This window comes from Felis catus, chromosome D1, assembly GCF_018350175.1.
Source record: "Felis catus isolate Fca126 chromosome D1, F.catus_Fca126_mat1.0, whole genome shotgun sequence".
Classification (NCBI taxonomy): domain Eukaryota; kingdom Metazoa; phylum Chordata; class Mammalia; order Carnivora; family Felidae; genus Felis; species Felis catus.
In genome coordinates this window covers 67,814,729-67,841,910 of record NC_058377.1, presented here as the reverse complement: position 1 = coordinate 67,841,910, position 27,182 = coordinate 67,814,729, and the positions used below count along the sequence as shown (strand labels likewise).

The 27,182-nt window shown below is 47.5% G+C and overlaps 1 protein-coding gene and 1 long non-coding RNA gene across 8 annotated transcripts in view; both read left to right on the top strand.

The window, feature by feature from the left end:
• GALNT18 (polypeptide N-acetylgalactosaminyltransferase 18) overlaps window positions 1-27,182 on the top strand; it is a 410,401-nt gene that overhangs the window by 276,484 nt on the left and 106,735 nt on the right. The gene's annotated exons all lie outside the window — the stretch shown is intronic.
• On the top strand, window positions 10,657-20,042 carry LOC123380512. Its single transcript, XR_006586377.1, has 3 exons — window positions 10,657-15,422; window positions 17,565-17,673; window positions 20,010-20,042. It is a non-coding gene; the product is annotated as an uncharacterized LOC123380512 (long non-coding RNA).

The window sequence follows — 27,182 nt, the reverse complement described above, 5'->3', positions numbered from 1 at the left end:
TTTTATCTTGGGCACCTACTACCATGAGCTCTAATTTTCATATTTGTTTTGGTGGTTATCATAGTAGAGAATGACTTTGGCCATGTTCTGAAATTATTTTGGAATCCTGACCCAACTTTTATTATTTTATAAGCCTATGGTCACCTTACATTCAGTTTCGCCTTTATTGTACCACAGCAACACCTGGAACCATCCCCACCTCTCAACCAGGTTGAAACAGCGTATAGATATTGAGCCATTTCTGTAAGTAGCTTTGGAGGTAGAGGTCGGGCTGGAAATACCAATGTTTTGTGATGTTTATCAGCCATAAGTGTACTTGGTATAAAAAAATTAGCCCTATGGAGACAGAACATTTCAATGTTTACCTGCAATTTGGTATTGTCCCAAGATTCCAGCATGGAAAAATCAGAAAAGGCATAATAAATCACTGATTCCAGGGGGTGGGAGGGAGGGGAAAGTGGGAGATGGGCATTGAGGAGGGCACATGTTGGGTGAGCACTGGGTGTTGTGTGGAAACCAATTTGACAATAAATTTCATATGTAAAAAATGTAAATAAATAAATAAATAAGAGAGAAAAATACCAAAAAAAAAAAAAAATCACCAATTCCAGTTGTTATGATAGACACACTGTGGGAGCTGCAGACATCACGACAATTACTCTCCTACTTAATGAAGGAGGGGTCTTTACCGCACACCCAGCAGCTGCTAATCCAGCCTGGATGCATGGCCATTGTAGGTACTCAGTCAGTAGTGGCTATTATTTTAAGAATGAATGACCTATTCATTTCTTTAATTGATGTGATTTTTGTTAAAATGATAGCATAAGTTACATAGTTATCCACAATAAGAAAGTCAGCTATACTATGGGGAAACATTTACCCACTCATGGCCATTGGGACTTTCATATCTCTCTAATGGAAATCTCTATGGGATGAGATACTAGGCTTCTGGTCTGGGAGGACTGTTGATGTCCTGCTCATTGTAAAGACCGCATCAAAGGAGCTCAAAATCAGGTTAGGACTAGTGTATCCGTAAAGCTGCTTGGACAGAGAAAGACAGATAAGCAGGAGTCCAAGCCATAGGATGAAAGAGACACACACCCAGTTAGATAAAAGTCATTATTTCTTCCTTGCCAAACAGAACTCTTATCCATCACTATTTAATACTGACTTTTTTCACTCTTGGGAAATGTTAACTTTCTCTCCCCGTTCTAGTAGCTTCTAGGCATTTAAAAGAGATTTTCCAGCTCATAGATTGGGTCAAAGGAGCCCTCATAGGTCTTCCACTTATACTCTCCATTCATTGCTTCCCTCTTATTTTCCTAAGGAAAGAATATCCTTTCCTGTTCTGAGACGACGGAGGCTTGACCCCTAACAAAGAGCCCTCTTACTTCCATGTGGCTCTTGCTGCTCTAAATCCTAAAAAGTCATGGTATGTGTCTAGAGGAGGAAGAAACCCTAAACCAGAAACCCCACCCCACCCCTGTCAGTGAAAACCTCTTTGACCCTCTTCTTGTTTACCTCATTCCTCCCAAAGTCCCGTCATTTCAAATTCACTTTGAAGATCTGACTGGTCTCTGCTTAGGAGATAGCCATAGTATTGGTTTTGTCCTGAGAACATTTGAATACGACTGGAACAAAACCAGATGATTTTTAAACAATGATGCAGCTATTTCCTCTGTGTCTCCTTCATATCCTAGAAAATGAAGAGAAAGGAAGGGATGGGGGAAAAAAGATAGTCCCTTATATCCACCTTGCACTAACCCTCCTCCCTTGACCCAGCACAGAGCAGGCAGGAAATAGAGTGATGGCCAGTGCCTTCAGCCAAGTCCCCTGACTGAGGACACAAAAGCAACAAGTAACCAAGTCAGGATGTTTCCCATTAAAACTTGTCTAAGGAACAAGACAATTTCTGAGCCACTTGAAGTGTACTGGTGTGGGGAGGGTGAGGTAGGAAGGACAAACACAACATGGCAAAGCAGTTCTGTGGCTTAGAGTCTGTTCCCCAGCTACTGGTGAGACCCTTCCACCCTCTGCCTCTGAAACAAGCCGAGGGCTGAGAGGAGAGTCAGGGTCTGGCCAAGGGCTGGGTTAGGTGAGGTGTGCCTGGGGCATATTCTACTGTGTTTTTTTTTTTCCTATTGTGTTCAAGTTGAGGCCAGAGTGGTGGTGCAGTCATGTCTGATGGAGTTGCCAAGGTGTGGTCGGGGTAGGAGTTTGGGGGAATAGCCGGGGACCAGAGGAGATCAAGGTCAAGGTGAAGTCAGAGTTGGATTGAGTTTAGAGTTGAGATAAGGCAGTCATACTTGATTGAGAATAGGGCTGTGGGCAGCAGAGTTTGAGAAGAACTAGGTTAGGTTTAGTGGAAATGATGGTTCTACAGGGTCAGACTCTCCTCAATTCTCTAACACTGCTCCCCTGGGTGCTCTTTGACCCTTAACTCCTTCAGGGCCCAAGGCTCATGCCAAGCTCTGAGTGTTTCAGCTCCTGCTCTTGTCCCTCCTACCCTCCTATATTTCATGGGTATTAGCTATTTCCCCAGGGAGGGCCCAAGAATAAAAGCAGCTGAGTTGAATCCAGCTAATACAGCCACTTCTCCTGCCCATGTGCAGATGGATGGTGTGGGTAGAGGCATGGGCACTGAAGTGCAGGGTTCCCTTGGGGGATCCCGTGATCGAGGACATCCCCATTTCCCGGAGCAGGGATAATTGGCTCCGTGTTGTGCATGTGTGCACTCTTCTTGACACTCACTCCTTTCCAGAAGGAAAAAAACCCATCTCGTGGGGAGCCCATGAGAAATGGGAGCGCTCTCCTCCTGCTGCCAGGCAAGTGGCAGGGCACTAGCTAATCATTTGCCTGGTGCCTCTGGGCACAGATACCTTGGAATAGCCAGGCTGCCCAGAAGTAACTCCAAATGTCATTTCCTGGATCCTGCTTATTGCACAACACTCCCAGCACCCTCGGCAACCGGGCAGAAAGATGATGAACAGTCTCACCCTCTACAGCAGACTGCGAGCCTTGTGCCCACCAGACCACAGGCCATCAGTACTCTTTCCTGCGCCTGGCCGGGGTGACAGTTGGCACAGCCATCAGCAGAGACCACACGCCACTGAGACATTAACACAGGCACCACTCACAGTGAGATGAGACTGCTGTTGGCTGGGTGAGGGGTCTGCCTCAGTTGGTGGCACTGGCTGGAATCAAAGCCTGTCTCTACTTGCGCAGAGGGCGGGGGAGGAGGAGGTATAAACCTGGATTAAGACCTCAGGTAGGGACTTCCAGAGGGAAGAAGATGTGACCTGACTTCTCAGGGACCAGGGCTTGCACATGAGGGTGGTTGAAAAATACTCAGTAATATTCAGCTTCCAGGAGGGAAGACCCAGAATATTCAAAGCAGCTTCATGGACCAAAAGGGCTGGCTTGTAGCAGAGCTCTCCACAGCAAAACTCGGGACCAGTGGCTACAAGTTATAGCAGGATAGGCTTCTTCCCTACTTGAGGAAACAGTTTCTCCCAGCCAGAGCCATTCAATGGGAGAATGAGCTGTCTGGGAAGGTATTGAGTTTCCCATGACAGGACATGGTCTAGCTGAGCAGAAACAACATATCAGAAATGTGGCGTCCAGGAGTCTGGCAGTGGTGAAGAATTCCATCAGCTGACTGTCAAAGGCTTTCCTGTGGGATGCTCTGAGAAGGAGGTCTCAAGTGCAAGGTCACGTGCTTGACTATATACAATACTTGGCTTTCTGCATACCTGTCTACAGTCCAGGCCCCTGCTTTTTGCCCTCTGTCCTATCATCTCCTCCATACCATGTTTGAGCATTAGCATCCCTTCTGTCCTACAGAGAATATGATTCATTCTAAATGACCACCTTTCTTTCCTGGTTCTGAGCATCACTTTCCTCAGGGGAATGCCTGGGGCAGAGAAGAGAGAAGCACCCACCTCCCAGAGCTGTGCTCACTCCAAAGAGAAACAAGCATCACACTACCCCAAAAGGCACTACAAGGCTTCTTGTCAGATGCCAATGGCACTACAGGAGGCCTTCATATCTTCCCATTTCCCTCCCACCACCTCTGTTCCTGCCTGTAGCTGCAGGACAGGTAGGTCAGCATGCCACATTTCAGGCTTGGAAAAGAATTGAGACTTAGTTCCCCCAAAGAGTTTTTGGGGTACTGGCACTATCCTTGAAAAGGAGGACTTAGGCCCTGAGATAAGGCCATGTGAAATCCTTCTCAGTGAGAGCTGGGGCTGATGTCCTCAATCTCCCAAGACTCCACGCACCAAGCAGAGGCACCTTGACAAAAGGAGCTCATTATTTTGCTTTCTGCTGCTGCAAAGTTCCGCTCAGTGAGGCAGCCGATCAGAGGAAGCCGCCTACCATCAAAGCCTGGTTCAATGAGATACAAGCGGTGTATGATTCAAGACAAACTGTCATCACGGATTAAAACATGTCTACGCCCCCAATGACAATAGTTATTTTTTCTGAGAATATTGAACGTGTTGCTTACATTTCAGAGATGATGGGGAAAGAAATCTAATTCCACTGGGCTGGATCACTTAAAGGGCAATCTACATTCTATAAACACACTGAAGGGTAGTGTTCCCAAGGTGATATAAAATAAACCATGATTGCATGATTCTTCTGTTGCCTTACATTTAATTTCCAGCCTTTCAAGCCTAATTCTTCTTTACATGGAAAATTCCGTGCCAGCCACCTATGAAAACTTCTAATTTACTCAACGTATAAGCCCATTCCATACCTTCCTCTGACTATTCCTCTCACTAGAAGGATATTCTCACCTTTGTCAACCTGGCAAACTTCTGTTCATCCCTTAAAGCCCACTGAGATGCCACATCTTCTGTAAAAACCCTCCTTACTCTAAGAGTAGTTGTTGGGAGTCCCTGAGCTATTTGCACTTGCCTCTGGGATAGCACTCACCATTTAGAATGGAGTCTACTTGTCTGTTGCCATATCTGTGTCCCAGTGGGCTGGGAACTCCTTGAGACCAAGGGCTATGTCTCTTCAGTTCTTAAGATAGTGCCTGGCCACAGTACATTCTCAGACTTTGCTTAGTCTGTTTTATCTACTGTATGCAATGCAGACTGGCCCCTATCGTTTATTACTTTATTTTTTTTAATTTTTTAAATGTTTATTCATTATTGAGAGAGAGCGCGCACACACACACACGTGGGGGAGGGACAAAGAGAGAGGGACACACAGAATCTGAAGCAAGTTCCAGGCTCTGAGCTGTCACCACAGAGCCCTACATGGGCTTGAACCCACGAGCCGTGAGATCATGACCTGACTAAAGTCAGATGCTTAACTAACTGAGCCACCCAGGTGCCCCTTTTTTTTACTACTTTATTTTTTTTATAATTTTTTTTAATGTTTATTTATTTTTGAGAGAGAGACAGAGCATGAGTGGTGGAGGAGCAGAGAGAGAGGGAGACACAGAATCAGAAGCAGGCTCTAGGCTCCAAGCTGTCAGCACAGAGCCTGATGCAGGGCTCTAACTCACAAACTGTAAGATCACAACCTGATCCGAAGTTGGACACTCAACCAACTGAGCCACCTGGGCACCCCTTGTTTACAACTTTAAATGGTAATTTTAGACTTGTAAGTGAAACATTTGATCAGAAGAACAGAAAGGGCTATTCTCTAGTTGAGGGACCTGGAATTCTTATTCCTAGGTGCGTTTTAACCAGAATATTTAAGGGGAGCCTGGAGTGGATCCCCTTTAACGTCCTCCCAAATGACAAAAGGCAGCACAACTGGGACTGGGGCCTAAGGCTTTAGGACAGAGCGTGGGCTCAGGCCAGCTCAACCATGCCACCCAGCACCAAACTCTGCAGGGACCTCATCAGAGCTAAAGTCACACAATAGCCCAAATCCTCTCTTTGCTCCCTTGCAAAAGCATAAAGGATCCCATGTGTTTGCCACATTCAGGAGGCTGATCTGAATTTGTTTATTTGTTCATTTCTCTTTGGGAAAGGAGATAAGTTTTCTGTACTCCAAGTTCCCAGGCCTGGAGTTTCTGAGGCCAAACACATCACAATGTCTTGATTCTCTTCTGGGTTGCACAGGCTCTGGAAACACCCTTTTTCCTGATTGTGAGAGCTTCAGGGACCTGTAGTGCATCAGATTGAGATGCTTTTAGAAAGCCAGACTAGTCTGCCTGCTCTTTACTTCCCATGAACTTAATTTCAGCAATCTAAGAGTGTGTGTGTGTGTGTGTGTGTGTGTGCGCGCGCGCATGCGTGCGCACATGCACGTGTGGGTGTGTATTAAACTGGTTCCATGGAGGAATGTGGACAGCTCTCTAATCCTGGAAATGATCTCTTGAGTGTGTTGATAGAAGCCATAGAAAAAAAATCGTCTGATATGGGTGAGCGTCAGGCAGTCCCTCCTAGAGATAGGAGTGAACCATTTGTTCTTTTCAAAAAGCCTTTCCAGGTCAAGTTCTCTATGCTAAGTTCTAGGCACTGTAGCCATAGCTGAACAGGCTGTGGGCACGGCCCTCAAAGAGCTTACTATCTAGTGGGGAGATAGACTAGGACACACTGTGGCTCCAGGGGAAGATTATCTAACTTAGTCTTTGGGACTCAGAACAGGAAGGGACTTTCTGAGACCTGAAATTAGGAGTCATACAAGCAAAATGTGAAGAAGGGGTTTAAGCTTACTGGGAAAACTTTAAACGTCCTGAAAGCTTTGGTCTGTGGGAATTCTGGGACTTTACTAGTCATCTGTAAGACAAGTGCAGCCACCCACTTCCAGTCTGTGTGTCTTCCCATCTCCCAGAATACACCCCACTGCTGAAAGGATCTTGCCAAAGGAAAGCTCTGATCACATTATGCCCCTGTTGAAAACTGTTTCCTGTCTCCCCTATTACTTGACAGCCTAAAGCCAGGTGGCCTGGCCTCAGCTCACTACTGCCCTCCTGTGTCCTGTATCCAAGAACTACCTGCATTCCTGCCCCAGCCTACCTTCAGCCATTAAAGAGAGGGGCACTTAGCCCCACTCAGGCACTGAAGCCAGTTCTGTTCCCAGTTTGGGAAGGTTGTTGAAAGCTCTTTACCAGTAACTTGGTGGCATATACTCACAACAAAGTTCCAAAAGACAGGAACTAGTAAGAAATAGAACAAGAGCTGGATACCTATTCCATGACTATCCAGCCAGAGTCAAGTAAGGATTAGTCTGGTGACAGCACAGATTTTCCAGGTGACCTCAAAGCCAGGAGTGAGAAGCATATTAAGGAATGGAAATGGGATCCCAAGGCTGAAGACTGAGAACTCTCCCCAGGTACTGAATATAGTGAGTCCTCAGTCTGCCTCCAGGGAGCCATCATTTTGGGCTTGAGTCCTTCCCTTCCTCCCTTTCCCATTTCACCTTAATGAAGCAAGGACTCTGGGATGAGTTGAAGCACGGCAGCAGCAAGTGATTCCAACTTGTGTGTTGGATGTTGGCCTTTGTGACTGAGTTTTCCATGTGACCAAGCCCCTGGCCCCCAGTCCAGGTAGATAGGCCATGCCCCCTGCTGGACAGTCTTCTGTTTGCATTTTCAGCTGATGGCTGGCTGTCAACCTTCCAGGATGGGATCCATGCCATACCCACCTTAGGTACCACCTGCAACCTTAGCTGTGCCTCCCTGATGCTGACCACTGGCCGGGACCTTCAGTCCTTCACTGGCTGCCAGGCTCCCCTAAGGCTATATGTGCCTGGTCCATCTTCTTCCTCTCTGCTCCTAGGACTTTCCCCACCCACTTAACTGAGGCCAGTGGGCATATCTCACCTCAATTGCTGTCCCTTCCCATATGAGCTGCCTCATGACCAACACATACATTTTGCCTCCCACTTCCTGTCTTGGTGCACTTGGCATTTGGGGGACAGGTACACAGCTTCCAATTTCGTGTCTGTCAAATTCCATGTTGTTGGATTTGAGCTATCATTGCCTCTTGTTAAAGTGTTTTTGGATGTGTTACCATTCTCCCCCTACCATCTTATCAGTTACAAATTTTGAGACCTTCTCTATCTAAGCTATCAAGAAAAAATATATGTAGGATGGAACTAAAGGAAGAGCTTTTTGCTGGCTGCTAGAAACCCCTTTGATGTTGATGCTGAGCCATAAAGCAATCCCTTTGGACACAGTCATTCAGTGAGTATTTTTCTTGATTATATAAGCATCTAGTTCAAATATTTTAAGCATCCAGTCCAAATGTTTCAAAATGGTGGCTTTCTGGCAATGTTTTGTTTGGTCTGCACATTATTTTTTAAAATCTAAACTCATGTTAAACTTCAGGAGGTTTCTCACCAAAATATCTATATTTCTGGAAAAAGTACTTAATAACAATCAGCTGAAATGGAGTGGCAGCTGTCTTTGTTATAGAGGCACGTGCTGTCTGGTTTGCTATAGTTCCTGATTACTTTACTCATTTATGTTTTGAGTTTACAACCTTCCTAAAGGATACCAAGGGGGACTTTGTGTAATAATCATTGTATTAGTTATCTATTACTGTCTAACAAATCACCCCACACTTAGCAGACTAAAACAACAAACATTTATTATTGCACACAATCTTTGAGGGTCAAGAATCCAGGAGTGTCTTGGCTGGATGGTTCTGGATCATGAGACTGTAGTCAAGATGTTGGCTGGGGCTGCCATCATTTGAAGGCTTGACTGGGGTGGAGGACCTACATGGATCTTTTTTGATGGCATGGCAGCTGGTTTCCCTCAGAGTAAGTGATCCAACAGAGAATGACCAAGCTGTAATGTTTCTTATGACCTAGTTACAGAAGTGACACACTTCTACTTCTGCCTTATTCTGTTCACTGGGAGCAGGTCACTAAGTACAGCCCACATTCAGGAGGAAAGGAATTGAGCTCCATTTCATGAAGAGAGGAATATCAAAGCCCTTGTGAATGCTTTTTTTTTTTTTTTGGCAGTTTGTATTAAGACTTTAAAAAAATTTTTTTTAATTTTAAAATTTTCTTTAAATCCAAGTTAGTTAACATAGAGTTTAATAATGATTTCAGGAGTAGAATTTAGTGATTAATCACTTATATACAACACACAGTGCATTTTGAATCCATCAACAATCATTACATTAGATAATGCATATAAAACTTCTAATGCTATGTACTTAATGCCTAATAAGTGCTCAATAACTGTTACTTAAAATAATAGTAATAATAGGTAACCCTGAGTATTTGGTACCTACCAGACATTCTTCTAAAAGCTTTATGTGCATTACCTCTTAAATTCACAACTGTATATTACATTATTTATTATTATTATTATTATTATTATTATTATTATTATTTGCATTTTACATCTTAGAGCACATGCACAGTAAGGTAAAACAAATAACCCAAGTTCACACACTAGTGAACGAGGACATGGGATTCAAATCCTACTAGTGTTCATTTAACTGTTATACTATACTAAATTTCAAAATTCTGTATTGTTACTGTTTATAGTCATTGTTGGCATATTATTGTTATTATTATTATTGTCATCATCATCATCATCATCAGTTACGTGTTTCCCTGACCTACAGCACTAATAAGGCTGTTAAGGAAAGAAGTGTGATCCATTTATTGATTCGTTCTAATAAAATCTTTGTTGGCCCCCAGGCCTCCCCATTTCATGCTGTAGGTACTCAAAACCCACCCCTTTCCAATCTTGCTCCTTGCTCTTTGGATAAAGATGAACCTCTTAAACATGACTTACAGAGCCCCTTCTTCAGGGCTTGCCCCTCCCTCTCTCTCACTCCATCTCACTCCTTCCCACCCTGTGCCCTCCAGCCTGGCTGCAGGGGCTTCAGCTAATCTTAAGCACCATACTCTTTCCATTTTCAACATATTTGCCCATGTTAGGCTTATGTGCCTGGTATATCTTTCTTCCTCTCTTAAAAAAGAAATTGTGCCTATGCTTGGTATTAAATCCTATTGCCTGTACTATGAATAATCCTGTTCCTTTTCTTGAGTTGATAGTGGTTTTCCAGCCCCTTTCTTCGGATTAGTTCAGTGATACAATGTCCAGTGGATCTCAGTGCCCTGAGTCATGGTTTTCTCAACCACAGGCTGGACTGACTAGTGACAATTGGGCACTCTCTTCACATCCATTTTTAGCAAAGTAGTTAAATGCCCAGCACTGAGGTCTGACTGCCTGGGTTCCATCTTGGTTCTGCCATTTATAAGCAGGTAACTTATCCTGATACCTCTGTACTTTAGTTTTCTTATCTTTAAAATAGGAGGAATATGGGCGCCTGGGTGGCTTGGTCGGTTAAGCGTCTGACTTCGGCTCAGGTCATGATCTCACGGTCCGTGAGTTCAAGCCCCGCATCGGGCTCTGTGCTGACAGCTCAGAGCCTGGAGCCTGTTTCAGATTCTGTGTCTCCCTCTCTCTCTGCCCCTCCCCCGTTCATGCTCTGTCTCTCTCTGTATCAAAAATAAATAAACGTTAAAAAAAAAATTTAAAATAAGAGGAATAATTTAAAAGAAACTTTCCTGGGGCACCTGGGTGGCTCAGTAAGTAAGTTGGGCATCCAACTTCAGCTCAGGTCATGAGCCCACAGTTTGTGAGTTTGAGCCCCACGTCTGGCTCTGTGCTGACAGCTCAGAGCTGGGAGCCTGCTTCGGATTCTGTGTCTCCCTCTCTCTCTAACCATCTCCCACGTGTGCTCTGTCTCTCTCTCTCAAAAATAAAAAATAAACATTAAAAAAAAGCTTTCCTGTAAGCTATGGTGAGGAGTAAATAAATTAGGTGTGGAAAGTGCTCAGGAAGTGCTTACTGGCCTACAGTCAGTGTTTCTTGTAGTGATTATCGTACCCCCTTCCTCCACTTCAGCCAGCTGCGCAGTGAGCTCAGGCACAACTAGCACCAGGATGGGGATGCCCAGGTCAGAGGTCAGTCCTCTGAGATCCCATGATCCTCTAAGATTTAGAGAGAAGGCAGTGGATATGGAAGGAACTCACTTTGCAGAAAGACATATAGAGATTTCAATCCAGCCTCTGCTCCTGATTAAGTATGCAGTCTTGGACCTGTCGTTTAACACCTCAGTTTTCTCATCTATAAAACGCAAATACCAATAGCTCCTCTCAGGATTGTTTTGAAGATTAAATAATGCCTGTAATGCGTGGAGCACTTGAGTGCAGGAACATAGCAGTTATTTAATAAATGTTAATTTCCTTTTTCTTCCCTTCAAATCGAGCATTACTCTCGCGGGCATAGGGGCAATTGCAGAATGGAAGCCAAGGAGCTGTGCTTTCTCTTCGGCATTTCCTACAATGTGCCTTTGGCCCCCATCACAGGCCCCTTCTTACTCATCTTCTTAATTCCGTTCTTACAGGACCCAGTCAGCTGCAATTTTGAATCTCCTTTCTATTTTCTCTACATGACCTTTTAAAAATATGAGCCTCCTTGAGAGTTCCCCAGGGTCTGATTTTTCTGGGTTTTCTCCCATGTTACTCCTGTTTGGGACCATTGCTGGTTACACAAGCAGAATTTTGGTTCTGAGGGCCTCCTTCTAAAGCCTGTAATCCGTGAAATCACGGTTTTCTTTCCCATCCACTTTTCGAAATCTGTCTACTAAAGCCTGGGCTTTGGGTATACCTGGCCTGTCTTTCTCTAACAGGCCCTGTGAGACCATATGGACATTTTCCCCAAGATTCCCTGCATTTCACCAGTTCTTCATGGTTGATGGGAACTGATAAGCCCAGAATAGCAAAGGGTCTTTTTTTAACTATAGCTCCCCCACCATGTATCAAGCCCTGTCACAGCACTAGAAATCAGTAGAGAGAAAAGGCCCATGCCTATATAGATAATATATTTTAGCTGCAGATACAGACATCAAGAGAACCAAATAAGGATTAATATGATTTTTAGACACTTAAAAATCCTTGCAGAAAAATAAGACAGGTAGGTGATAGAACATGTAGGGATGGAAGGGAGTGGATTGGAGGAGTGGATGAGATGGTCAGGGAGAGCCTTATCTGAGGTTGTGAGAGTTAACAGAAACTGACCCGAGAGAGTGAGTCCTGCAAAGATTAGGAGATCTTTGAGGTGGGAAGTACAATTGCAAAGGCCCAAGGGCTGAGGAAAAAGTGTATTTTAGTCAGAGCCCGTGGAATCCTAGAAGAACCATGAATGGCTATTGGGGACCTGGGCAAAGGGTGTCTGTGTTTGCATGTGTGCATGTGTGTGTGTGTGTGTGAATGCATTTTTTTAGGGGAAAAGACCTGTAGGTTTCATTAGACTCTCTGAGATCTCTGAGCTGTACGAAGGGTAATGACCATGGCAACCTTCCTTCCAGCCATCAGGGGAGGGAACTGTTAGCTCCACAAGTCGCCGAGCATCCTGCTTTGACTGGAGTGGAAGCCTTCCCTTTGGCATCTGGACAGCCAGGACCCTCCCTATGCAGTTTACCTCCCTACCAATCCTGCCCTCTGGGCCAGAAAGAGCCTCCCTCTTGATCCATTGGGTCAGAGCACCAATGGCAGATTAGAGATCCAGCTCTCACCTCCATTCTTCTCCCCCTTAGCCTCACCAAGTGCTTGCACCCTTGGATGAGGGGGTGCCAGGCAGGAGTTAACCCTTCCTGCCCCAGCAGCGCTGTTCACGCAAACTCAAGTCCCCCGCGAATCTTCGTGATACCCATGGGATCACCCTGTGCCTGGCTTCCAGCCTGGAGTCAGCTTTGCTTGTAGCTCCTGCTGTCAAGACTGCTGCCTAGACTTCTGAGGAGTGAAGTTCTGTCTTCAGCTCCCAGATCCACAGTTTCCTCATCTGACTCATGCTCCCTCCCACACGTGCTTTCTCTCTCCACCATCCGCACTGTTCTCCATAGCAACTGGTTCACAGATGGATTTCTTCTCTGCTGTGCCTAATCCCTAAGCAAACTCCCTCTTCCCTACCCTCTTCACAAAATGTCGCCTGCTTGATTCAGCTTTTGTGGATTCCAGGCCAGTATCAAGAAAGCCAGACACCGCTTGTGAACACCATTGGCGGATCCAGCTGATATCCTGCCAGTTCTTTGCTCTTTCGAAGTCAGTGGGAAAAAAGCAATAAAAGTACCACTCAGCCATCTGACCTCCTCAGTGTCCCGGCAGACTTTAAAGATGTGTCTCTCTTTCTATGTGGGGTTGTTCAGCCCCAGGTGGTTAACAGCAGAGGGAAGTGGCCACAGCTGGGTGAGGCTCAGATGCACCCCAGGAAAGTGACACCTCTCTCGCCAGGCTGTGTCCCCACAGCAGTAAGCAGCGATGTCCTCCTTGTACCCACTAGTGCTCTGGAATTTGTAGTCAGTCGACATTTGAATCGGGATTAAGGTCAACATACTATGCTTATAGAGCTGGCTTTCCCATCACATTTACCCAGAGTTCTGGAACTTCTTTTCCCCCCCACATGGCTTGTTTCTTCGCTCAGAGTTTGGTTCCCTCTGTTCAGATCAGCTTCTACTCTCTCCATCCTTCCTTTCTTCTCCTTTTCTTTATGTCATTGTCTCTACTCTATAGGGGGACACCTGCTCAGAAGCTGATTTTTAGATTCCTTCCCCTTCCCCCCAAGTGTAGTGACCACTTACACTTGCCATGCATCCAGCTGGGTGTTGCTTCAGGCAGGAAGACTCAAAGCTCTGAGGTTCCTCAAGGTGCCTCCTTGCCTTTCTGCTAGTCACTGGGTCCCAGTCTGCCCATCTCATGGGATCATTGTGAAGGTTAAATGAGATAGTGTAGATGAAGTGCCCAGCCCGTAGTAGGTGCTCAGACAGGCTAAATCCCTTCTTTCTGCTTCCCCTGGATCCATCTCCCCCATTTATGGTAGACACACTCACTTCACTCTGCCCAGGCTTTCCTCTGTAGTTCTCTCGGCCAGGTGGCACTGTGAGCCAATCACAGAGGCACAGAAACCCCATGTGTACCCAGGGTTCTTCCTGTGGGACCTTGCCAGACCCACGTTGGCAGGGACTGAATCTTATCTGAGGATGGGTATCTGGTATTGTGTCCTCCATGGTTTTGTTGAATGAGTCAATGAATGATTCAAAACAGATGACAAAAAGCCCAGATTCTGAGACTAACCCAGGCTGTTGCTATAGGGCTGATTTAATGTGCTGCGTTCTCTCCAGAAGACTGGGTACCATGTCAGGTCCTGCTTGGGGGCCAGGCTGGCCATGCACCTGGGTGACCCATGAGTTGTTTCCATGGTGAAGATCAGGTCTGGCTGCTTTAACTCTGAATTATCTGGGAGACTGAGGAACCTATTACATGCCAGGCGTAGTCAGGGAGTGGTCAGGACAGGCTTGAGTGATCCTGGCAGAGAATCAGACCCAGTCTCTGCACCTTCCCTAGTAATGGCTATCCGTGTCCTACTGGCTCAAGCAATGGTGCTGGCCCCTGTTAGAGCCCTAAGACAGGCCTGATTGAGGCTTGGAGCCAGATGAAGAACACATAACCTTTATGGGGGGGAAAGCAAAATCAAAACCTCACTTACGTGGGTTTCTAGAATGGGGCAATTCTTTTTGCTACTACAGTACATTTTTTAAGTTTTTTTTTTGTTTTTGTTTTTGAGGGATTTTTTTTGTTTGTTTTTTGTTTTTCATTTTTTTGTTTTTTTTTGCCCCTCCCGGCAGAGAGAGAGGATTAGAGAGAATCCTATGCCAACTCCAGTCCCGGTTGGGGGGGTGGGGGGCAACACGGGGCTCGATCCCACAACCATGAGATCACCACCTGAGCCAAAATCAAGAGCCAGATGCTCAACTGACTGAGCCACCCAGGCGCCCCACATTTTTTAATTAACAAATGGATGAAAGGCACTTCCTGACATTTCAGCTCATCTTTCAGAGACTTCTAGCGGGGAGGACTCCAAATAAAGCTTCCTTATGACTTCCTAATACTTTACGGCCCTTGCAGTCTTCCCACCACACACATATCCAGCATCCTCCCCCCTCATTCAGTCTGCACCCCACATTCTGCGTAGCCCACTCTCAGCAGGCCTGCCACTTCCCAGACACGTCATGAGTGTTCATGCCTCTCGGCCTTTATGCATGCTGTGTTTTTCTACCTGGGACGCTTTTTTCTGTCTCCTTTACCTTCCTAGCAAAGCCCCCTCATCCATCCATTTGAGACAAACTCAAATATCCTCCTGTAAAGCTTATGCCATCCTGTACTATATTATCACAGCACCATTTAGAACATATTTCAATGCACTAAAATGATCTGCTTAATTATTTCCTCCCACTCCATTGTGAGAGTCTTCAGGACGGAACCCTGACTTACTCCATATGCCCAGCTCTGAGCACCGGTCCTGCCACATGCTGAGTTCTCAGGGAAAATCTGCCAGTCGAACACATGAATGAAGGAAGCACAAATGGGGACACGGAGTGCAGAAGAGCAATGTTTTCAATCTCGAGGGCATGTTGATCAGGGAGGTAATATTTCTTGGGTTTTCTGAGGTCTCACTAAAGAAGCATGATGATATATGTTGCTAAAATAGAGGGGTTCTGAAAAAAATCAATAATTCTGAAAGGTCTGGCCAAAAAATATGCCAGTGGGCTTGCTAGCTGGGCAGGGTGCAGACTTCAGAGGACAGCTCCTCGGCAAGATGATTCACCCCTGTCCTGGAGTCTCTGGCCAGCAGTTGGAATACCTGCGCTTATCTGCATCCTGCATTGTGATAGCATCTCCAGGCCCCACAGCTCCACCTTTGGAAGCTTTAAGGGAAGAGGAAAGCCCATGCAGGGTGGTCAGGGAAGTTGACGTAGCCTGGGCTGGAGCCCAAGACCTGGCCGATGTTATCAGTCCATGTTGAGATGATGCTGGCAAGGGGCTCTCCTTAGTCTTAGGCTCTGAATTTTAAAAAAATAATCATTGATGCTTCCAGCAGTTGTTTCTTTTTATCTACACTTGGGATCCACCGCAGGCCTCCACAGACTCAAGCATTTAGTGAGTTTTATCCGACACCTTCGCACCCAGGAGCATGAGCCGTGATCCACCCAGAGCCCATGCCTGGATTTGAGTCTCCCTCAACCCCGGCTTCTCCCAGCCCCTCTAGAACCTAAAGCATGGATATAAGAGGTTTTTGACTTGGAGGGGTCAGTGCTGGCCCTCCCCTTTTCTGCTCCCATCTCTGCTTAGTTTCATGGTTGAAGCTGGGCATCCCCAGGCTAAGAGGGCATGGGAGGGATGTGTGGGGACTAGCCCTATCTTCCAGAGGGGCTGTCTGCTCAGTGTGTGTCTGGACATACCCTGCTAAGGGATGTGCTCTGCCTCACTTTACTTCTCAGGCCAGGGCCTTTTCCTAAACCCCAGCCCCTTGCTTAGGCCCACCCATAGGCCTAATACTTTGCCCGCATTCCTCCTGAGATTCACAACTGTGTCTCTGGCTTCCCAAATGCCAGCAGCCTACCCCCTCTGTATTGGATAGATGACATCACTGCCCCTCTGTGGTTAATGTTACCCTTGCTTAGGGACCACAGCTGCTAGGTCCCCTCTCCTGTCCTTGGGTGTGCCTCACTCTGCTTGCTTTTTCCACATAGCACAAACTCAATGTCTGACATCATAGTATACACCCATTTATGTATCTATGTATCGCCTTACTGGTCTTTGAGCTCCTTGAGGGAAGGGAGCTTGGTTTTACTCTCTGAGCAGTGATTGGCACAGAGAGACATTCAGTAGTATTTGAATGGGTGAGTGCCCAGGCAACATGATGTGTCTCCCTTGAGCCAGAGTTCACCATGTCCTGTGAAATGCCCATGTCCTACAGTACCTGAGTCAGACAGCAGTGGTTCGGATCCAGGCTTTACCACTAGCAGTGTGATATTGGGCTCAGCTATAAAGTGAGGTCCATAATGGTTCTCTCCTCCTAGGTCATGGGCATGGGGACTTAGTGTGGTCAGTTGCAGAAAGGGCTTAATATGGTGCCTGGGGCATATGTATAACACCCAAGAAATGTGAGCTCTAAAAATGTTTCCAGACACCATGGCCAAGATGGCGGTGGGCTGAGGGAGTGTGGCCCATGTGGCTTTCGCTGACCCCAAGGAAGCAGCAGATGCTTGTAAGGAAGCCTGGTATGCAGCAAGAAGGCCACTTAGGGAAAGGGTGACATGTTTCCCATTGTTACTTCATTTACCCTCTTGGGAACTGGGCCTTCAGAGGTTCTCAGGAAGGTCAGAAGTGAACTTGAGGAGGGGAGCTGACAAAGCCTGTCTTCCGACCTGCCCCAGGCCTGTGAGGTTGAGTCTGGCCCTGCCATTCATGAGCTCTATGACTTCAGGAAAGAGTCTTAGTGTCCACAGCCTCCATTTCCTTATGTTAACAATGGCCACACTACTACTTAATGTGCGGGCTCCCATGAGGATTGAGTGGGACAATGCACGTGAAACAAGCCCAGTGAACCCACGTGTCCACCGTGCATCAGGAACCACATGCTGAAACTTCAGAAAGTAGGTTCTAGACAAAGAGTGACTTTTTAATTCCTATGTGATTGTGAGGTCTAACAGCAGCACCACGGGGTTTTTCTGGGTATTTTCCAGAAGGATCCTCAAACCTTAGTCTAAGGTCTTCTGTTCCAGGTGCTATTCAGCCGACCAACAACCCTCCCCTAATGGCCAGGCTCTGGCTGGACTCTGGATACAAAGATGAGGAAGACCCTATCTCCTTCCTCAAGGAGCTCATAGCCAGGTGGGACATTCAGTACGTTAGCACCATAAAGGAGACAGGGCCAAAGGGCTGAGAGAATTGGAGAGAAAGAGTCCCAAAGTCTTCCTGGAGAGGTTTAAATCTTGGTCATTAGAAAGCATTGAGCCAGGACAGCATTTATTCATTCATTCATTCTTGTAAACATATTTATTAAAACAAAACAGGGGCGCCCAGGTGGCTCAGTCAGTTAAGCATCCAACAGTTGATTTAGGCTCAGGTCACGATCTCACAGTTTGTGAGATTGAGCCCCGTGTCAGGCTCTGCACAGACAGTGGAGCCTGCTTGGGATTCTCTCTCTCCCTCCCTCCCTGCCCCTCCCCTGCTCTCTCTCTCTCAAAATAAATAAATAAACATTAAAACAAAACAAAACAAACGAACACCAAAGTATGCCTACCATGTGCCAGGCACGGTGAGTGCCCAAAGCCAGGACCATGTAGCAGAGCAGCGGGTGTGGCCACAGCTCTGGCCTAACCACTTGGGAGTGCACAGCTGACTTCCCATTGCCCGCACCTGCAGCTCTTCACCTGGGGGCTTTCTCCAAAGCCAGGGAAGGTTTCTCTGCCATGCACAGAGCAGGCTGGGTGGGCACCTGCAGCTCTTCACCTGGGGGCTTTCTCCAAAGCCAGGGAAGGTTTCTCTGCCATGCACAGAGCAGGCTGGGTGGGCTGGGAACTAATGCGCCCCCAGAGCAGCCCTCAACAGTGCCTGCTGGGAGTTGGTATATGAATACCCGGGCCTCTTCTTCCTAGCTTCGTTATGTTCATTTGTAAAATGGGCCTAAGAGCAGAAAAGGTCCCTGCTTCCCAGGGGTGCTGTGAATGAGAGCAGAGATGGGAGAGGCTTCCTTTAGGTTTTCGTCTGCTTTAAATTGCAAAGTGAGACTGAAGGGCCAGCACAGAGCCGTCAGGTGCTTGTTCAATACACCCTCCCACCGTTACTCCCGAAGGCGAGAAATGTGTTAAGAACGTGGACTCTAGGGCTAGACTGCCGAACCCGCCATGTTGGCTCTACCACTTGCTAACCATTTGAACTTGGACAGATCACCCTGTTTATGCCTCAGTTTTTCATCCATACATTGGGTTATCAGTAGTACTTACCTAGTAGAGTTTCTCTGAGGGTTAAGTGACTTAATACACATAAAGCTCTTAGGAGTCCTGGCACACAGGAATGTCCTCATAAGGGGCTGTTCAGTTAGTGGATGACAGGCTAGGATAGGAAGGGGGTTGAGGATCCAATATGAAGTGGCCCCTGAGGAGAAGCAGCAGTGCCCTGGGCCTGGGGAAGCCTCAGGGCAATTTGCTGTAGGCTGGGCTTTCCCAAATAATGGAGGGGGCCTGCTTCTAGGCCAGGCACCTTCCTTTGAAAAGGAGGAAGGGAGGGACCCCTGAGGGGCTCGGTTAGTAAAGTGTCCAACTCTTGATTTGGGCTCAGAGTCGTGAACTCACATTTCATGAGATCAAGCCCCCCATCGGGCTCTGTGCTGACAGCATGGAGCCTGCTTGGGATTCTCTCTCTGCCTCTTCCCTGCTCATGCTCACTTGCACGGGCTCTCTCTCTCAAAACAAATAAACATTAAAAAAAAAAAAAAAAAAGGATGGGAACAAAGGAGTTCAGACTAACGAGCATACAAGAACACCACTCATTAAGTGCTTACAGCATGTCAGGCATTGTCTCACAGAACCCTCCAGCCACTACAAGAAGTAGATAACATCCTTCCCATCTCAAAGATGAGGAAATTGAGGCTCAGAGAGGTTAAGTCCCATGCCCAAAGTCACACAGCTGATAGATGGCCACAACTCGGAATTAAATTGTAGTTTCTCTCTCTTCTGAGTCCCTTGCTCTTTGTGCTCCCTGTAACATCTTTTCATAAAGAAACAAAAACCCAAGGGCTGAGAGCAGAGCACTTGGGGTCTGCCTTGTCATGCACCCCTTCATGGGATTCTTCCCTTTGAGAAAAGATTGCCCAAAGATGTTCAGTGAGCTGAGGAAAATAACACCCAGCTTCCTGATCTGACAAGCACCGACAGTGGATAGGCTGTAAATATGCGTGCAAAGCCCACTGGGTCTCCTGGGTCATGAATCAGCCAGGCTGAGGCTGCTGGTCACACAGCCTAACAACGGTGATTTGCAGAAGCGCAGAGCTGACTTACAACCTTTGGGAGCCTTAGCTCTCCCCCTGGAGGACACTCAGGGCTGTGCTGCAGGACTTGGACCTCGAGGCCTGTCGTTGGTCCTCACTGGTGTCCTGGAACACATCAGTGTTTTCAGCGCCCTGTGTCTGTGTTCCAAGGAGAAAAAAAATCCCTCCTTTCCCCTAGCCTTTCCTCTAGTTGGAGAGCTGCAGATCAAGGAAGACTTCCAAAAGAGTCTCAGCTGGGCCAGATGGGGCAGGAGGAATGTTCCAGGGAGAGGAAGCAGTTAATGCAAAGGTACTGTGGCCCCACTGAGTTTGGCGTGTTTGGGAATGTGACTTGAGTGTAGAGCCTTACGGAGGCTAAGCAAGTGGGAACCAGGACCTTCATTCAACCCTGCAGGCCAACAGCGATGGGGCTGGAGTAGGGGCCTGGGGGGAGGCTGTTCCTCTGGCATTTATAGAAGCTTAGACTTCCAAGGTCTCAGGATCATGGGTGTCAGTATCCAAGAATCACAGACTTTAGAGATCTCAGACTCTTGAAATTTGGGACTCCTCACAAGCTCTTGTGCTCTCCGTCATGAGATTTTGGATCAGGTTTCTGAGTTGGGCAGCACTCAGAAACCTTCAAGTCTTGCACAAAAGGAGAATTTAGTACCAGAATTCCAGTTGGCCTCTGGCTTAACTGCCAACGGCAACCGGACGTTCCCAAATGCCCACACTGGACCTGGCCCCTCTGGAATCTCCTTTGTGTGCTGGGACACCAGCAGGGCCTGTTCCCGGCTCAGATTTAACCTGCTGTTACAGGCTGGATGCCAGCATTTCCTGGGGCTTTGAGGTCTTGGTGGTTCCCTCCCCTGAAGTTCACAGCAAGGGCCCTGCCCAGTGCTCCTGAGCGGTGGGGTGGGGTGGGGTGGGGTGGGGGTGGGGGGTGCTAGAGCTGGAACAGTGGCCAATCCACTCTGCCTGGGTGCAGCTGACATTAATCACCCATCATGGCATTTTTAATAAGTCCTGGGATTCCTACTGAAAATCATCCTAGGAGCAGGAATATTTTATGCCCTGAAAGTAATATCATAGCATTTGGGCCACTGCCCCACCTTTACTTTATGTGAGTTTCCATCTCCACAGCCCCAGGCAAGCTGGCTCTTGTCCAAGGTCATTTAGTCTGCGAAGACAACTGATTTCTATTAGTCCATTATTCTTGTTTTCATCCTCTGAATTACTCATGGTGGATGAATAGAGAATTGGTGGAACAGAGTGCCTGTAGCTCAGGCCCCTGGCGGCGGGGAGGCGGGGAGAAAGAGCTGGATTCTCTTCCCGGTCATGCTGTTACCAGCTGTGCGACCTTGGGCAAATCTGAGGGTGTCTGGAGCAAAGAGGGTGCGAGCATTCAGAAGCACCCCCCCCTTGGAACTGGAGGGTGCTACAGCATGGACCAGTACCCCATGGTGAGCACCCAGATTGGTTCAGGCAGCCTTCTGTCCTTGGCCCTTTACTGTGTTTCCCAGCACAACTGTGCCTGAATCGTGCCCGATTGTGAATTCCAAAGGTGAGTAAGGTGTGCTCTAGGAAAGTCAAACCCAGGCCCTCTCCCCTCATTTGTTGGTCTTGCTTGCTCAGGGATTTTTATCCCAGAGAAATTGGATTTGTGTGTGAATACTCTACCAACTCTCCAGTCAAAAGGAAGCTGAGTCGGGCAGTCTAATCCCTTCCCTTGGGCACGAAGGATACACAGTAGTGAGAAGAGGATATTTTCTTTCCGAATTGAATCAGCGATCACAGAACGCTATTGAGGGAGGCCTGAGGCGTGTGGCTCCTGTGGTTGGCCGTGGGGCAGAGTAGCAAACAGCAGTCATTAGAGGCAGACTGATCGGAGTTTGAACTCCCCTGCTCATGCCCTACCATCTGTGTCGTTAGGGGCACGTCACTGAAAGTCTGTTCCTTGAGTTTTCTCTTGTGTCATTTGAAGATAATCACATGTGGGATTAAGAACATGGTTTGCATCCCCGTCCCACCGGCTTCCAGCCCTGGGACACTGAGCAAATCCCTCCACCTCTGTGTGCTCAGAGTGCCTAATGCATGGACTGTGGGTATAATACGTCACACCTCAAGTAGGGCTCATGGTTGTCGAGAGTACAGAATGGGAAACATACGAAGTGGATTTGGAACAGTACTTGGCACGTGGTGAGCTCTAAATAAACATTAGCTATAAATGTCATTGTTTGTAGGGTGGTAGTGAGATTTCAATTAGATGAGTATCTTGAATAATGTACAGTACTTCATACGTGCTGAATATATAATTGCTGGGTGAAAGAATGAAGACCAGGATAGGTAGATGTAAAGCACCGAGCCCATCATACATTAAACTGGGAGACGCACCCACAGAACTGCAGCCTTTCTGGCTGGGCATTTGAACCAGTGATCTGGGGCTGACCTGGATTATCGCCAGCTGATCGTGTACACCCTTCCCCAACGCTGCATGCACAACTCTCCCCAATTCACGGTCAACGGCATCGCTAAGAGCTTGAAATCAGCTATGGTGTTTATACCACAGATGCTGGAAAATGTTACAAATCCCGTTTTTTGGGGGGGGGGGGTTTGGATTTAAAAATTTTTGTTTATTTATTTTGAAAGAGCGTGCAAACACATGAGGATAGGAGGGGCAGAGAGGGAATCCCCAGCAGGCTCTGTGCTGTTTTTGTTTGCTATTGTTGAGACAGAAAGAGAGAGAGAAAGATGAAGGGAGGGAGTGGGGGGGGGGCGTGGGGGGGGGCAGCATGGATTTGCACCCAACACATTCTTGACTGGCCAGGGGACCATTTTTTACACCTGGCACCGCCATCTTCAGAAAGCAGTTCTGACCACTTTACTGCAGCACACAGGATCTTTGGGAAAATAAGTCATTTTGGAGCAGATAAGAAAGTGTTAGTGGATGTTGAAAGCCTGGCTTTGGAGACCCCACTAAGTGAGGAATGCATATTTTTTGTAGGTTTGGTGGTTACTAATGCCTGGCTATGACATGAAAGAATACACCCAGAAACAGCTGGTTGGGTCTTTTGGGTGGTAATCCTGGGGATTTCTGTAACTTGCCAAGACTGAATTAATGCTTGGAGCCTCCCAGGAAGATTGTGACACTAAGGCTGGACCCTCCAGCTGTATTTTAAATGCCATATGTGGGTCTCCGAGGTGGAGCCTTTCCCCAAGTCCCGAGTAAGGAGAACCATTTAAGGCCATTCCAAATCTACTTCAGTAGCAATTGACTTTGAAGAAATACGGCAATTAAAGGAGCTGGACAGAAATTCAGCTAAGTGTAGTGGACAGAGGAAGAAGAAATGCACGCAAGAATTTGTAAACTGCCCAGAATGTGAAGGCTTGTCCGAAGGATCTTAAAGAGACAGGAAGGCATAAAGCAAGGCTGCTAGGCTCTATTTTAGGATCACCGCTGTGCAAGCCCGGCTCACCATCATTCATCAGCAGGCCTCTCTGGATTCCTTGTAGGGGTGGGAATGGGGGTGGGGCAGCATCTATACTTCTTTTTTAGCTCTTTAGATAAGCAGATGATCAGCTAGGTTTGACAACCATGGCATCCCAATGAATAATCTCTCTTTTAAAATGTGTTGACATATCATTTGTGTTTCGATGGCCCTAAATGGCTTTAGAGGAAAGTCGCTTAATCTTGATCTGAGGAAGACCAGCTACTGTTCGCTCTTGGAAGAATAAACAGAAATGTGCTGTGCTTTTAATCTTTAAATTAGCACTATTGGAGACTAGCAATTATTAGCACTTCTCAGCGGGGGTGTGCACGCTCCCCTCCCAGGCACTGGGGTGGGGGTAGCTACTCCCATCTAGGCTGGGTTTCCGGGACAGACTGAGCTAGGGAGGAAGGCAGTGCTGGCTCATGTGAACCTGTGGGTCTGGGCAAGAGGGACAAAAGGCAGTGCCCTCTGCAAAGGGCAGCTGGGGAACTTCAGGAGACAGTCCAAAGCATGAGATTGAAAGATGGACACACAGAGAAATGAAAACCAACTGGGCAATGAAGGGCCTGTCACTGAAGGTCCCAACATGGAGCCCAGGGGTTTGGAAAAATGAAGAGGGAATTATCTGGGCAGGTACTGGGGGAGCCTTTCTCAGGCAGAGTCTGAAGCCTTCTGTGAAGGGCTGGAGCCACACACATTGCAGAGAAGGCTCCTTTTCCCCCCCTGTAACAAAACTGGTCTTATTTCGGTTGTTATCAGGCTCAGCTGCCCATCAGAATCTCACTGGGAGCTTGTATGAAATTCACAGTCTCTGGTCCCTGATATACCAAATCAGACTCTGTGTAGCGTGGTACCCTGGAGCCTGGGTTTCTACCAAGCTGATTTTTTTTTTTTAATGTTTATTTTTGAGACAGAGAGAGATAGCATGAACAGGGGAGGGGCAGAGAGAGAGGGAGACACATAATCTGAAACAGGCACCAGGCTGTCAGCACAGAGCCTGATGGGGGGCTTGAAGTCACAGACCGTGAGATCATGACCTGAGCTGAAGTCGGGTGCTTAACCGACTGAGCCACCCAGGCGCCCCTCTACCAAGCTGATTCTTGCACAGGCCAGTTTTTATCCTAGAGAGGCAGTATGGAGAGTAAAGAGCATGAACTCTGGGTACAGCTCGGTCAGACTGAAATGCCGGACTTCACCATGTACTGCCTGGGTCACACTGTGCCTTCATTTCCTTGTCTTCAGAATAGAACATTAATAGTAACCATGTCATAGGGTTGTCAAAAGGCTTAAATGAGATAATATATGCTAAGTGTCAAATGCCTGGTACATCATTATTACTATTACTTCCTTTATTGAGCATTAGCCAGTTAATGCAGAGATACAGGGGTAGAGGAACTTAAGTCATCGTACATATATACATACATCCCACATCATATACATTGGGCAAGGGTTGAAAATTCATATGCTGGTGGGGACCATGGTGTCGTGGAGAATGTATGGCTTCTTAGTTTGGGTTCCCACAGAAGCAGACGCTGAAACAGGCATTGGGGTCGAGTCATTTGTCATATAGATGACCTCAGGAAACCGTGAGGAGAGAGTGTGGTGTGAGGGCAGAGAGAAAAGTCAACACTGCGGACTTCACAAACAAGCTACCGCTATGGCCTCAGGCCCAGTCCCACTGGGAACCACCCAGAGACTGTACAACCTGCCTCAGCTTTGTCTCACCTGGGGGTGAGGAAGCGGGGAGGGACTCATTTCCTAAGGCTGCTGTATCAAAGCAGCGTCAGTCTCAGTGGCCTAAACAACAGAAATTGTCTCAGTCCCAGAAGCTGGATGTGCAAGATCAAGGCGTCCACAGGGCTGTGATGATGGCAAATCTGTTCATGTCTCTCCCTTACCTTCTAGGGTTTCCCGGCAGTCTTTGGTGCTCCCTGACTCAGAGATGAATCACTCCAATCTATGGCTTTGTCATCACATGGCATTCTCCCTGTGTGTCTCTGTCTTCATATGGCCATCTTCGTGTAAGGACACCCATCATATTGGATTCCGGTCTCCCCTAGTCCAGTATAACCGGATCTTAGCTAGTTACTTCTGCAATGGCCCTATTTCCAAATAAAGCCATATACTAAGGTATTGGTGGGTAGGACTTCAACATATGAATGGGGGCGGAGGGAGGACGCAATTCACCCCATAACAGATATTCATCCCCTGAGTCCTACCCCTAACGGATTGAGAGCTATGTCTGTAGATAGGCTGAGTACAGGTGGCCAGAGAAAGCCCTCAGGCAGAGAGAGGATGGCCTGCAGTGTGTCTGGGAAGGTGGGTGCCAAGGAAATGCGGGCAGGAGCATTAGACCATCCATAGTCGGGAGCATTAGGCCGCTTCTGAGTGTGCACCCTGTGAGGACTACTCAGACGGCACCCACGACGGTGGCCAGTGGACAACACCCGTCACAGCACCCTTCTAAAGCGGCAGTTCCAGCCCAACTCCAGTTAGCACCCAGCAGGAGTGCTTTGCAGGCCAAAGGAATACGTCTCTGAGCAGATGCAGCCCTGGGAACGCCAGTTTTGAAAACTTTGCAGGAGTCCGGGCTCAGATTTCCACGGTGAGGCCTCCTCCATCATTGAGAGCCACATGAGGTTTCTCAGACTTGGCACCGTTGACATTTTGAACTGGATAATTCTTTCTTGCAGAGGGCTGCCCTGTGCCCGGTAGGATATTTAGCAGATCCACGCCCAGGAGCACCCTCCCAGTTGGGACACTCAAAACCATCTCCAGACATTGCCAGATATCTCCTCACGGGGGTGAGAGTGTAACAAAATCGCTCCCCGTTGAGAACCACTGGGCTATAGGAAAGTAACAGCAGGGAGATCTTGTAGCTTCAGCCCGTGCCCCTCTGACTTGCCACCAACTGCACCAGGAACTGCTTCTCAGGCCCAGAAGGCCTGTCCTTTAAGAGGCTTTGGTGTCTGTGAGCCCTGAATCCATTTCCGAGATTCTTTTTCAAAAATCTCAACCTTTTTCTCCCTCCTTCTCTCTCTGCCTGTTCCCTCCGTCTTTCTTCCTCTCCATCCCTCTCTCTCTCCCTGTCTCTCCCCCGCTGTCTCTACCTCCTCCCCCTACTCTCTGTCTCCCAATGAAGTAGATTCATGCCTTTTTCATCCAGCAGAATGGAGGTTCCATAAGGACTATCTGGTTCACAGCTCTTGCCACAGCAGCTAGTGAGAGCTCGGTATTTGCCAAATGAATGGGTGGGTGGCTCTCCCGTCACTCCTACTTCCCCCAAACCTAGGACAGACACGGAAAGTGGTCATCTGAGCATCGAGGGTAGGATGAGGACCACGTTCCTCCTGGGCAAGGCTGGACAGGCCGTTTTGCAAAGATGCCTATGCAGCTGCCCTCTGAAGGGCGAAGGCCCGTTGGGCATCAATTTCCTGATCCTTTATTTTGCTTTATGCCAGAGATAAAGAGTATCTCATTAGGTGTTCAAATCAGATTAACAGCCATTAGTACCAGACTTCTTCTGCTCAGCCTGCATTTTGTTTCTTTTGGGATGACCCTGTGAAGCTAATTGCTTTTTACAGGAACAGCACGGGGGCATATACAGGGAGGGAAGAAAGGGCTCTGTTTGACCAGGCTGGTGAAGTCCGCATTTTTATGTGGCTTGCAAGTCTGAAGGAGGGAGAGCAAGCAAGCAGGCTGCACTCAGCAGGGCCCTGAGGGGAGGCACCACATGGGGATGGTGGAGAGTGGCCCGTGCCCTCCCCAGAGGGGATGGCATTTGATGAGCATGGCTTCCTGGAGTGCTGACTCACAGAGGTCGTTCAGATGTCAACAGAGTAGGGATTTGCAGGCAGCAGGGGAGGGCTGGAGGAGCAACA